Below are 13,574 nucleotides of genomic sequence, written 5' to 3'. Positions count from 1 at the left end.
CATTCAAAAAAAAAATAAAAAAAAAAAAAATCTAAGACACAAATCTTTGTTTAATCTTCATTCTTCAATTGATCACTTCTTTAAGAAGTGATATGTTGAAGGGTTCAAACAAGATGGAACCGTGGTACACGTACTCGTAATACGCAATATGTGATAATAACACTTGATATATGTAGGAATTATAGGTAAAATTAGTATTGTAAAGTACAATACAATACCTCATCGTTAATGATCTTGATCCTTGGATTCGGTGTTTACAACGACATAATATCGAGGGTTTGAATCCTTAGTCTAGTTTCAAACTCAATTAATTTGCTTTATTGATTTATTATATGAAGTGGAAGGTTTTTTTTTTTTTTTTTTGAAACCATACGAAGTGGAAGGTTTGCTTAATTATTAATCCTTTTCTTTTTTTGTTAGGAAATTAATAATCCTTTTAAATTAATTTGCTCTACTAATTAATTTTACGTAGTAGTAAGTAAGATGGTTTGGCTTTGTGAGATATCTATGCTAGCTAGCTAGAAACAAAAACAGAAGATAATATGAGTTGAAAATTCAAAGAGAGGTATTTTGTTTTTTTTTTTTTAATGAACGTATATTACTATACATATATTATATCACATGAACTCATTAAATACATCATATGTATAATGGCATCTAATTGTTATTTACTAATAACTCACAAAAAAGAAAAAAAAACCTTAAAATAAAATACAAAATAATAAACTTGAATACATCATAAAAGCTAGGCAGATGGATTATTACATGACAACTTGTATTGTGTTGTGTTGTTACTCCTTTTATTTCAAAATAAAAAAATAAAAAATTTCTAATTTGATGGGCATATTTGCCAATACGGAATGTTGCTCTGACCAAAAACCTCTTCAATTATCAACATGATTGAATTATAAACCAATAAACGGTTGATATTTATAAACCATACACTAAAACGATTATGACAATTCAGTGTCCACATGCATGCTTATATTCTCCATATATTTAATCTTATGTATCAATATTAACGAGATCAAGGCAGAGTATGTGAATGGTGTAAAACTTTAAATTGAAACATTTGTTTTGAAATAACTAATGTTTTCCCTCGGTGCGTATGTGTGATTAACTTTTGCCAGCCCTAATAAGAGCAGACAAATACCCCAAAAGAAAAAACACATTGAAGGAGGGAAAACTGAATAAGTGCTGCCCAAACTTTAATTACAACAGTAGTTAAGCTAGTAATGGTGTTTTGACTCAAAAGCCAAAGTATTACTGGAAGGAGCAAAGAGAACCTCGGATTCTAGAAAAGCTCTGATGAGTTTCCTATGACACATACTTCATTTAATTAACTCATATTTTTTTTTTTAAAAAAAAGAAGCATTTGCTTTGATATTATACATACTTATATATTTTCACGTACATTATATCATTGGAATTATAAAAGGAATTCATCAACTTTAGCAAAAAGACACCAATCCAAATGCAATTTTATTTTTTTAATTGATTCCTTCCTATGAACACATTTTGTCAACCCTCATTCCGAGAAGCCACTTACATTTTTTTCAACTTAATTTATGTCTATTTGTGACAATCAAGTGTACTATTACACGAAATAACAGTAATCAATATGTATGTAATTACTTCACGTAAACTTCCTTGATTTGATTATGAAAAAAAGGATTCCCAACTTTTATATATGTTGTGTATCTCTTATCTACTTGATAGTAGTTCAAAGTCTTGGTTTATTTACATACCATGCACACTCAAGTATTATATAGACTAAGAAATTGCATCTTATTCCTTATATCACTTAAATTAGTATCTAGCATTGACAAGTATTTGTGCATAACGATAGTTCGTTAATCGTCAAAACCCTATAATTGTTCATGTGTGAATCGTGTCATATTAGAGAAGATATAAATTAATGACGTTACTGATTGAGTCTGATCTATAGCGGGTTCAGTAGAGGAGGGTTATTCATCCTTTGCTGATAAGTTTTGGGGAACATAATTTGTTTAATTTGTAATGGGACCAATTGTGCCCCCTCCTTCTTGGGTTGTTTACCTACACCAATTCATGTTTCCCTTTTTAAAAAAATTTCAATACCTCCATTTGTTGATAAAAAAAAAAAATCATGTTGTAAACATAATCGAACCAAAAAATATGAAACTCGGTCTTTTGGGCATTTCTATGCCGCAAATAATTTGCTAATGGTAAGCATAAAACCCTAATTAGGGCCTGTTCTCATACATTGAAATTCAGTTCAGTTCAGTTCAGTTGAGCTCAATTCAGTTTAGTTCAGCTCCTAATTTCCTTCTCTAATAAAATATTCATTTCAGTTCAGTTCAGTTCAGTTTAGTTCAGTTCAATTCAGTTTAGTTTAGTTCAGTTCAGTTCAGTCAATGAAAACAGGCCCTTAGTATTAATTATATACGTTGTAATGGATAAATGAAGACTTATGGTGGTGTATGTTCCTGACAATTGCTAGTGAAAGTGATCAATATACATATTTAAATTAAAGAATCAAAGTGAAACTTTAGCTAATCTTTTGAACTCTTAATATCGAGGACTAAAACATACAAGGCCAAAATTAGTACTTGTAAATTAATTATCTTTAGTAAGTCACGTTACATTATCGGCCCTAACTTTGAGAATGATTGTGATCTTGGCCTTGGTAATTTGATTTCAAAAGGAAAACAAAAGCAAAAGATGAACTACAAAGATATGTCATTTCCGTACAATAAACCATTTTAGTCTCATTTATGCACTCTTTATTAGTAGACATAAATGTAACTAAAAGCATGAGAGAACCCCATTACATAGTTTTAAAAAGAAAAATCTTTTCTAGTAGAGGACATCAAAGATATAAATCTAAGAAAAGAAATTAATTGTCTTACATATCACAAAGCATTGAAGCTCGTCAATCAAGGCATATTTGGCCAGGTTTATGAAATGGTTAGGACTACTTGTTTTATCTAACCTACTCCAACTTATATTGTAGTAGACAAAATAAGTTAAGCTAAGTCTAGACAAAATAAGTTAAGCAAAGTCTAGACCAAATGAGTTACACTTCATGTATAGATATAAAAGTAGAATAATGAACTAAGTTGAGTCGAACTACATTGAATTAAACTGAAGTAGAATAATACTAAGGACATATTCTCATTGACTGAACTCAGCTGAGCTGAACATAACTTATTAGAACTGAACTGAACTGAAATGAATATTTTATAAGAGAAGGAAATTAGGAGCTGAACTGAACTGAAAATAATCGTATGAGAACATGCCCTAAGCTAAGCCAAGCTTAAATAATTTAAAATTTAGTCCAAAAGTGTGGGACCTTGTATATTGATCTCATATAATAATACTAAGTCGAGCTTCACTTGATGTCTGATCCACGAACCCTCATTACGAAAAACTAAACTAAAGCCATGCTTGTATATCGACATAATCGTATGAGGAATTCTAAAGCTAAGGATATTGTTATGTATGTGTATGTGTTGGTACATAATAACAAGGGTATAATGGTAAGTTAGTATAACAATAAAAGGTAATGAGACCACATTTTGTCACTTTAATTTTCAAATTTTAGTATACCATTATAGTCATTTTAGTACCATTACAACTTCACAACCATTTATAATATCATTACACTACTAAAGCCACAATTTTATAACCGATTCGTATATATACTAGTAGCTTCAAAATATACCATTGTAGCAATCTTTAGTACTCCGTATCATTATAATCATTTATAAACTATAGTATTATTCCACTATCAATTGTACATTTTACAATTCAATGATACTAATGTTAACTTTTAGATTAAATATTTACAAATTTGCCTTAACAACAAATACATAACTTCTGGTATACTACGTATTACATTACTACTTCCACACGATTGGACAAACAAAAGAGGAAATACAAGTACTCCATATTTACACAAGTACCAGAATTGGCAGGCAACTGCCTAGTTAAAAGGAATCTAAGGCAAGGAAACTCATGTCATAATCAAAAAGTTATTAAGTCACTTGATCAGTGAACATTGCCTCCCCTTAAAAACACAAGTTAATTTTCTGAGCATATGCAAAGAATACAACCCCAAATTTATTGCCAGTCAATGTCACTCTGCTGCTTACCCTGCATACAATCAGGAAATTCACCCCCTTATCTTCAACACATAACCATATAAAAGTATATTTACATAAATAATAATTAAAACATAAAAAATAAAAACAAAGTAATATGAAGTCTAGATAAAAAAAAAAACAGCGTGTCTTATGTGTACAAAAGTAAAGTAACCCTTAAAACAGCGACCGAGTAACCCTTGTAGCATTGATCGAGTAACCCCTATAACATTAACGGAATAACCTTATAATACTAACAAAATAATCCTTGAACACTTACGACTTTACTGGGTAATTCCTATAACACTTATGAAATAACTCTCACAATAGCTGGTCATACAATGTGACCTGCCCCATACGTTTAACAATTTGTGTAAAACAAATAAAACGAAAATAAACAGAAATAAAATTGGTTGATTTGAGTGGAAAAAGGAGGGTATTTCTTGAGATTCCCTACTAACAAGGACAATGATCACAACCCGCACGAGCCACTCTCTTCCTTGGATTCCCTTCTAATTGATGGCTATCTCTGACTCAGACACCACCCTATACTACTTATTTATTATAAAATCAAACCATATTATATAATTGTGATACATATAAAAACTTTATATTATATATTTATATCACAATATCTTTATGTATTATGTATTGTACTATATCTAATTATGGAGTGGAGTAGTTCATAATAACAAGACCAATTATTCGTGTCTATTATGTTTATGTCCCACGCGTTAATTGAAGTATAATGGAATTATTCTAATTTCCTCCCTTTTCCTTCCTCCAAGTCTCCAACCACCCCCATAAAAATAAAAATACATAATCTTCACAAATCATGTTGTTTTTTTTGGGTAATTTGAAATATCCTTGTATGATTATATCTTTATGGATGTATATCACACACGTAGTATGTGTCTAATTTAATATTCCCTCGTCGAGGTATGAATCAACGTGATACCTACACATGTTAACATAAACTATAGTTCTCTCAAATGCGAATGATAATTTACTGCGAATTGACAGTCACCATCAAATCTAAACTTAACTTTTTAAATTGTTGATTAATTAACCATGAAAGAAATGGTTGGTTCATTAGTTGAGTCATTAGTCTTTCTCGTGGACCATTTTTAAACCTTCTATAGATAAAAAAATAAAAAATGCAATCAACTCGTGTGGGGATCGACTTAAAACTGTGAAATGAAATTGATACGTATGTGCAGATGTGCTGATGAATTGAGCACACAAAAGTGGAATTCTTGACTTGAATAGGTCACTTTTTGTGGAATGTGGAAGCCTTTTTTATTGATCAAAAAAGACAATAGAATTAGCATAGAATATAGAATATTGAACCATTCATGATAGAATTCATATATTGCATGGTAGACCAATTTACATTCACAATTTTGCCAATTTATCATCATTTCCTTTGTATTTGAACTTGACTAATCATTTCAAAATAATAATAATTATCGGATTTTATATGTGCACATCATATTTTTGACATGATAATAAAATTTAATTTTAAAATAAGTTCACCTGATTTTTATAGAACTGAACTGTTTACTACTCAAATAAAAAGACTATAAAATGCTTAATTTGTTACCAAAAAATAGCCTAATTACGAGTCATACACAGAGATAATAGAGGTTATTAAGGGATAATTACGACCATTGATTGGTATGTTTGTGGTAGTATCTTTTTAATGAATTAGCATTATTTGGTACCAAAGTTAGCTTTATTATTGCCCAATATAATCAAAAATAATATTCCACCAATCAAATTGGACTGCTATATTAAAGTAAAGTAGGAAAATAAAAAAGGAAATACATAATAAGATTTTAATTAATTAGAAGCATACACATTAATAAAACGCGTATGGGCGGCACAAAGAAAATTCAAAAGCATTTTGCTTTCTTTGATTTGACCACATCGTATATCAATTAACTAAAAAAACACGAAAAATTAATTAAAATATATATATATATATATATATATATATATATATATATATATATATATATATATATATATATATATATATATATATATATATATACAATTTCACACCATAAAAATTAAAAATTTATACAGTAATATAAAGATTCCTTCTTTTCATCACCAGGAAAATAATTCTACTAAAAACCAAAATATGATTACCAAACAAACCTCATGCTTGATTTATCATTTGGTCAGTGAGATTGAGACCTCTTTCACCCATAATTTATATTTCAAAAAAAAAAAAAAAAAAAAGAGCTAACTATAAAATGTTAATAAAAACTTCCCAATATTTTTTTTTAATTTAAAAAAAAAAAACCCTTTACCTAAAAGGGTTTTTACTAAAAACCTCATTCACACTATTACTCTTCAAAAAAAAAAAAAAAAAAAAGAAAAGAAAAAAAAAAGAGGCCTATTAACTAATTAATTAAAAATAAAACACGCTAAATATGCTATTAGTTATAATTAATTTTTTTTGAAAATTTTTTGATTTTGAAAAAAAAGGGGGAAAATTCAAACCTTGATATCTCTGATAGGAGTAGCAAACATGAAGAATTTGTCTAAATCAGGATGAGCAAAAAAAGTGATTGGCCTCCTTTTTTGAAATAAACAAATACTATTTCTTGGCTTCTTTGGTGCTGGTGGACATGTTGTTATCTCTGGTATCTTATACTTCTCTGATTTTGGTGTTGTGCACAAATCACCACTACCACCATTTGATGAGCTATTATTATTACTACTTTTGTTGCTGTTGTTGATTCTTTGATTGTGTTGGAGATGATCATCTTCATCGTTGTCGAAACACGAAACCGATTCAACACGATTATTTTCCTTTGATTTCTTGGGTGGTTTTTGGCTATGTAGCAATAGTTGCTCCTTCTTGTATATGCTCCTTGTGATAATCTTCCTTGTTGTTGGTGTTGATTTTTGGGTTCTTCTTCTACTTGTTGTTGGTGCCATTATTTCTGAATAGGTTTTTGTTTTTGAGAGAGACTGAAATGAATTATAAAATCAAATGATTTATTCAATAACATAAATAACAAAGTAAAAGAAGAAAAAAATAATTACTTTAAATTTTTTCTTAAAAATGATTTTTAATAGAAATGACATTTTCTTGAAAGATGAGAAATAGGACTAGTTCTTTAGGGGACATACCTTTTTGTTGTAAACTAAAATTCGATTATTTCTGAGAAAATTCTTGATGATGAAGACTTAACATCACTTGTAGAAGCAAAGATACATTAAAGAAGGGTTTTATGATCAGGACTTTTGTAAGGAGGAGAGAGAAAGTGTGTGTGTATGAGAGAGAAATTAAAGAGGAGGCAATAGGCTAGGAGAGAAAAAGGAGGAAGTGCCAAGAGAGGATTTAGGTTTATACTTACTAGAGTACTAATTTGTCCCTATATTTATCTCTTTATATTTATAAAAGAAATTTTTTTTTGGGTAATTATCAAATTTGATTTTACCACTTGTACTTTTTAAACCTTGTACTCCGTATTTACTTGTTTAGAGATATTTTTGTCAATAAAGCTCGATAAATTTATGTGAAACAATGTCATTGTGAACTTGTTTTTTTTTTTTAACACATAACTAGAAACATATATTAATTAATTAAAGCTTTACAATGTCATTGTGAACTTGTTATTTGTAGAATTGTGACGCTTTTTATTTTTTATCCAACTTAATTAATTCTTTTTTTTTTTCTTGAAAACAAGCTAATTTATTCATTTTTTTCATATTCGTTGTTATTTTAAGAATAGCTTCTAATTTTGTCAAAAAAAAAAAAAGATTAGCTTCTAATAAGTGGTAAACTAATCCTACCTCAAAGTAGAGTTACCTAATTAGTTCAGTAATAAGTGGTAAACACTCAACTTAATTTATCGATCGTTACATTGATAGTTCTTCTCTACCTGCTAGTTCGCTACTAATTGACAACTACTCGCTACTCTAACGATTACCCGTTATTTAGTAGCCAAAAGATACCCGCTACCGGCCAACTAGTTTTGTCGAATAATTAAGGCCATTACGGCGGGGATAATGTTCAGTGGTGGAGGTAGCTAGATTATATTGAAAATAGTATAATTATCTGCTTTTGATAATTAAAGGTAGTCACAAGTTTTTTTCCCCCGCATATAGATATTTTACCAAATGCTTTTAGGGGCTGTTTTCATTGACTGAACTCAGATGAACTGAACTGAACTGAGCTGAACTGAATTGAGCTGAACTAAACTGAATTTCAACGTATGAGAACAGGCCCTTACTTGATCATTCATCTTCATAACAACTACGACCACAACTTACAAATACCTATACAGCTACATTTCATCGAACATGGCCTAACCTAAGGGTCTGTTCAGCTCTAATCAGTTAAGCTCAGCTCCAATCAATTCCCAATTTTATTCTCTCATAAAATATTCATTTTAGCTCTATTCAATTCACTTTAGTTTAGTTCGAGCTCAGCTCAGCTCAGTAAATGTGAATAGGCCCTAAGTTATACATAAGTTATAATTTGACCCAATAATACAGTTTTACATAAAACTAAATAAATCTTTCATAATTTTTATAAAAATTGGCTAAAAAAACTTCACTTGCGATAAGGGAGATTTTTATTGCCTTATTCGTGAAGTGATCAACTTTGATGCGGGATAGAAAATAGAATCAAAGATTAAGTAGCTTGATTTCAAAAATATCTTGAATGAAAGTTGGGTTGTATATCAAATTGGATCTTTTAGAACATATAAATAATCGTTAGAGGTTAGTTCATTTCTTCCAAGCTTGGATTCAAGCTCAATTTGCAGTGAATTCTACTCAGTTTTAGAGAGGTACATGCATACTAGTAATCTTCATTCTTTTAATTCTTTTTCTTTTTTATTTCTCATAACCGACTTGTTTTTTGTATAATAATTTTGTACCTCACACTAGCCAGACCCTATTCTTTTTGGTTTAATTCATGTTCAAATTGACCTTGTAATACTAATCAAGTTCTCTTTTTAACATTAATGTTTTTTTTTTTGGGTGTTCTACCCGGTTCACCCTTTGAAATAACAGTGAACTGCTTAACTTTATACTCTAACTAGGTTAAATCCCGTGTAATGCACGGTTGTTAAATATTTTTGACAATTTTATTATAAATTTTTTGATATAATGAATTGAATATTAAAAATTATAGAGTATATAAAACATAAAAGCATGTGAGAGAAAATATTTAAAATACATATTTGGATAGTTTAATCTTTTAGAAAAAGATTTATATTTAATACTCCCTCCGTCCCTAAATTACATTCCTGTTTGGAAATTTACACGGGAATTAAGGAGAGAAGAATAAGACAAATAACAATAATTAGATAATGCAATGGGAAGTATAAAGATAGAATATTTATTACTCATGACATGTCATCAATCCTTTGCAAAAAAAAAGGACCAATCACATGCTCCTAATTGAAAATTTTTAACCAATCATATTCATTGTAGTTTGGCACAAGGATTATGAGTGAGATTAGGTAAGGATGAGTGAGAAAGCATTAAATATAAAACAAAAAAAGAGAGTTGATTTACTAAAAAAACTTACCAAAGATAGAAAGGAGGAATGTAATTTTGGAATACCAAAAATAGAAAGGAGGAATGTAATTTAGGGACGGAGGGAGTATAAAACAAATTATGTCATGATTTGGATATAATTTATTTTTTCCTTACATAACAATAATTTTTTTAGAAGGTACTTTTGGCGGGAAATTTTTTATAATATATTGACAAGTGTGTCTTTAGATTCGCTTTTAGTAGTATTTAATTGATTGATTGATGGATGGAGGAATTTTCCCAATTAATGTCATAAAGTCATGTACTGCCACCTTTTTTGATTAAAAAATAATATAAAAAAATTAGCATGATTATAAACGGCATAATATACGGATTTTACGCATCCCCCTAATGAGGAAGAAATGACCTTTTTTTTTCATTTTTTTTTTGGTCAAAAGTAACCAAAATCAGGAGTAATTGACTAATTAGGACATCATTCTTGTTTGAAGCTCTGATCAAACAAGAAAGAGTAAAACATCATTTGGTTTAGTAATTGATAACAATATACTTCACATCTAATAAAGTGAAGATCAGAACGAAAATTCTTGCAATTAATAGCCTAAAATAACCAATACTATGTACAAAAGCATGCATCTACAAAAAGCACCATAGTATTGTTCATCTTAATCTTTCGATGAAGACTTCAGGACACACTGAACAAGGCAGCCGAAAAGTAGTGAGAAATAGATATCCTCGAATGCAAGTTAACCAATCTTTTCCGTGTTTGTGTCATCTGAAGGCCATATAATGGTCTCCAATAGCCTTTCCCGCATCAACTCCAAGTTTTCATCTGATATGAATTGATATATTTCACCATGGTCACATTTCTGCATCAAAATGTCAGGAGGATTATGGGGTTAGATTAAAAATCCAAACAATTTTACTTGGACTTGCAGGTAAATTGATACTGAGGAAGAGAGGAGATGAGCTGCTAGCACACCTTAATCCATTTTCCATACAAATGAAGGCGTGTTACCAACTTACCATTATTCTTTCTGCAAGTTCTTGTTTTTCCTGTCAATTACAAGAGTTAGTATGTTGAGTTATCCCTTGGTTATTGGTCCCTTATTTTGGGAGGGATGGGTTTGAAGCTCGGGATTCACAATTGAATGTAAAAGCATATGGCTTCAGAAACTTACTTTCCCTAGGTTACGGATGAACACCTTCCCATCTCCAGGTTTGTTAGCAACGAGAAAACTGCATTGACAAAACCCAAGTTCATGAAGCTGAAATACCGCAGTTCATTCAATTCATGCAACCAAGAATAAATTTTAAAACTTGGAGCATTTATCAGATGCTCGGTTGAAATGGTGCACATGATATACATTTGATAGGAGCTATCTGTCATCAATCTAGAACATTAACAGGATTCACAGAATGTAAATAACTAAATACAGAGCATAAATAAAGCTTACAAAGAGTCATCATATTTTTAGCTCTATGACCACTCTAAAGTTTGAACTTATACTTGATTTTAATCCAACGACATACATAATCAAACAGGAGCCCCATTATGTTTTGAGCTCTAAAATTTAAACTCCTCATGCTTGATTTTCCAAGCTTTCATAACGTTTGTCGTCACAAGTGTTGTTTTTCAGGTCACAAAAGAGGTAGATATGTCATGAAGACTCTAAAACACTAACATGTAAAATAGGCCACTAGAAGTTAACAGTTTTGAGCCAGCCAAGTTAATTCTTACTTCTCCAGAGAAATAGTATTTAGTGAGAAAAAGAAGATGTGCAAGGTATACAAATAAGTAAAAACTGTAAAAGATAATCAATTGCCTACTTACTTATACAGCCACGTATATTGAGTGGGATTCATTTCGTAAAGCTGGTTTAAAACAGTCCTTGTAGCTTTGTAAGTAAAATAGTTGAGTAATTGCTGCAAGCAAAATTGAGCAAGATATCTTCATCAAATAAACGTTGACGTAGAAGAAGAGACAATATCATTAGTCATCAACATAAAAAAGTTTTGTAGAGTTCTCTAGTTTAACAGGACTACAAAAGTAGTATGTTGTATAATGAAATTTACGTAAAGCAGATAAAAAAATATGATCAAATAAAGTCATCAATGTTTACTGCCCATCATGAAGCCAATAAATTGATCAAATAGTTCTTCACTTTCATTGTGTAGTACAAAATAGTAAATAGCTCCATGGCTGTATCCACATACATTAATGTTTAATTTAGAGACACGGCTCCATGAGAATGGTTTATGTAAATTTAAGTACTTGTTTCTAATCCAAGCGCTACCTCCTCCATTTGAAACAGGAGTTAAGGAAAATCCAAATGTCGATGAGACAGACTTAGGAAACAAGTTTACAACATCAGGTAGCAAATTTTCCCCTAGCAACATGACTTTAAAATAAGATTCCCTAAACATTCGTGACAGCGTATTAAAAAAACAAATTTACAACCTGCTAAGATAAGTTACAGAGAATAGCATGAACCTATGGAAGCATGCACATATATCACATTCCTAAGAACTACAGCCAGCACTACAGGTCCACGATGATAATGCTTTCACTCAAAAAACTAGGAAACAGAGAAATTTTGCATAGCAAACTTTTATTTATTTTTTCAATTAATATATTGCATTAGCTCTCAATGCAACAAGATCTTAACATAGTCGAAGAACAAACCACAATTAATCCTGGAATTCACCAAGATCTGTAAACTCTATTGTTACCAATGCATACACCAGTACAACTAAGTAACTAACTTATTATCAAATAACTGAAGATATAGTCCACTTTGCAGAGTTGACGACCATAATTTAATTCAATATGATTATTAACAAACTAAAACAATTCATTAGTCATATAACTGATTATATAAATCCAATTTGCAGCAAAATTCAATACAATATGATTCAACAAGATTAAAAAATTCATTAAACTAAATCCACTTGGTAGCTTTAATGATGAAATCTAAAATAATATGAACATAAACTAACTTAATTCAATATAATCAACGATAAATTCCCAAATAAAGATGTTACCGTCTTGACGTCCTCGAAATTGTCATCATATTGTCCTCCAAGTTCACTGACAATCACAGGGCTTCTGACTTTCCTTTGTTTTGTTGAGCTCCTCTTATTCACAATACCCAAAAATTCTTTCCCTGAATCAACAAAAGAGCTACTCAGCTCCAATGACCCAATCTGCCTATTCTTTGATTGCTTTCTACCCATCGATTTCCTGCCTAACCCGACATCTCCACCACTCTTGAGATTCATACTAGATGAATTCATGGTTTCCAAACAAATACAAGGGCAAGTATGCGAAGAATCAATAACAGGGGAAGTCAGTAAAGAGAAAGATCCCACCATTATTCTCACAAACAAAACCCAACCCACCTAAAAACACACGAAAATAACAACACCCAGATAATCAAACCCTCAAAATATCAATGAAATGACAAATGAGATTCTCTGGGAAATTTTAACAAACAGTTGGTGGGGGTTTATAAATTTCAGAACTTTAAACGGAAAGAAGCATGAACTAGGACTTAAAGGGGGTTTGGAAATGAAGAAACGTGCTTGAAGATGGAAGATTTGGAAGAGAATTGAATGTACAGGAAGCAAAGATGTGATTTTTTTTTGTGAAAATTCAAACAAAAGTGACGACCAGAGAATATTATGAGGTCCAAATCTTTCCAAAGATGTAGGGTTTTTACTTATTATAGAAGACCAAAGAAAAAAAGGTTGATGTTAGTTAAGCAGTTTTCCCACACTTACAATTTGCGTTCACCTGGACGGTTAAGAGGATTCCAACGTTGTGGGGGTTGTTTTGGGGTAAAGCAACGTGTAAGTATTGAGTTTTTGGGTTCAAAGGTACTTACATTTTACGTGTTAAAACTGTTCTAAAATTTACTT

General features: G+C 30.5%; 1 pseudogene across 1 annotated transcript; it reads right to left on the bottom strand.

Annotated features, from left to right (window-relative positions):
- Nucleotides 1-10,175: 10,175 nt before the first annotated feature.
- On the bottom strand, nt 10,176-13,370 carry LOC145605706 (chaperonin-like RbcX protein 2, chloroplastic; annotated as a pseudogene). The gene is made up of 5 exons (XR_014105135.1): nt 12,699-13,370; nt 11,488-11,579; nt 10,835-10,892; nt 10,636-10,709; nt 10,176-10,522 (listed from the first exon to the last, which is right to left on the bottom strand). The product of XR_014105135.1 is annotated as a chaperonin-like RbcX protein 2, chloroplastic (transcript).
- Nucleotides 13,371-13,574: the final 204 nt, after the last annotated feature.

Source organism: Chenopodium album, chromosome 22 (genome assembly GCF_948465745.1).
Source record: "Chenopodium album chromosome 22, dcCheAlbu1.1, whole genome shotgun sequence".
In the NCBI taxonomy this organism is placed as follows: Eukaryota; Viridiplantae; Streptophyta; class Magnoliopsida; order Caryophyllales; family Amaranthaceae; genus Chenopodium; species Chenopodium album.
This window is presented reverse-complemented; position numbering and strand designations above follow the sequence as displayed.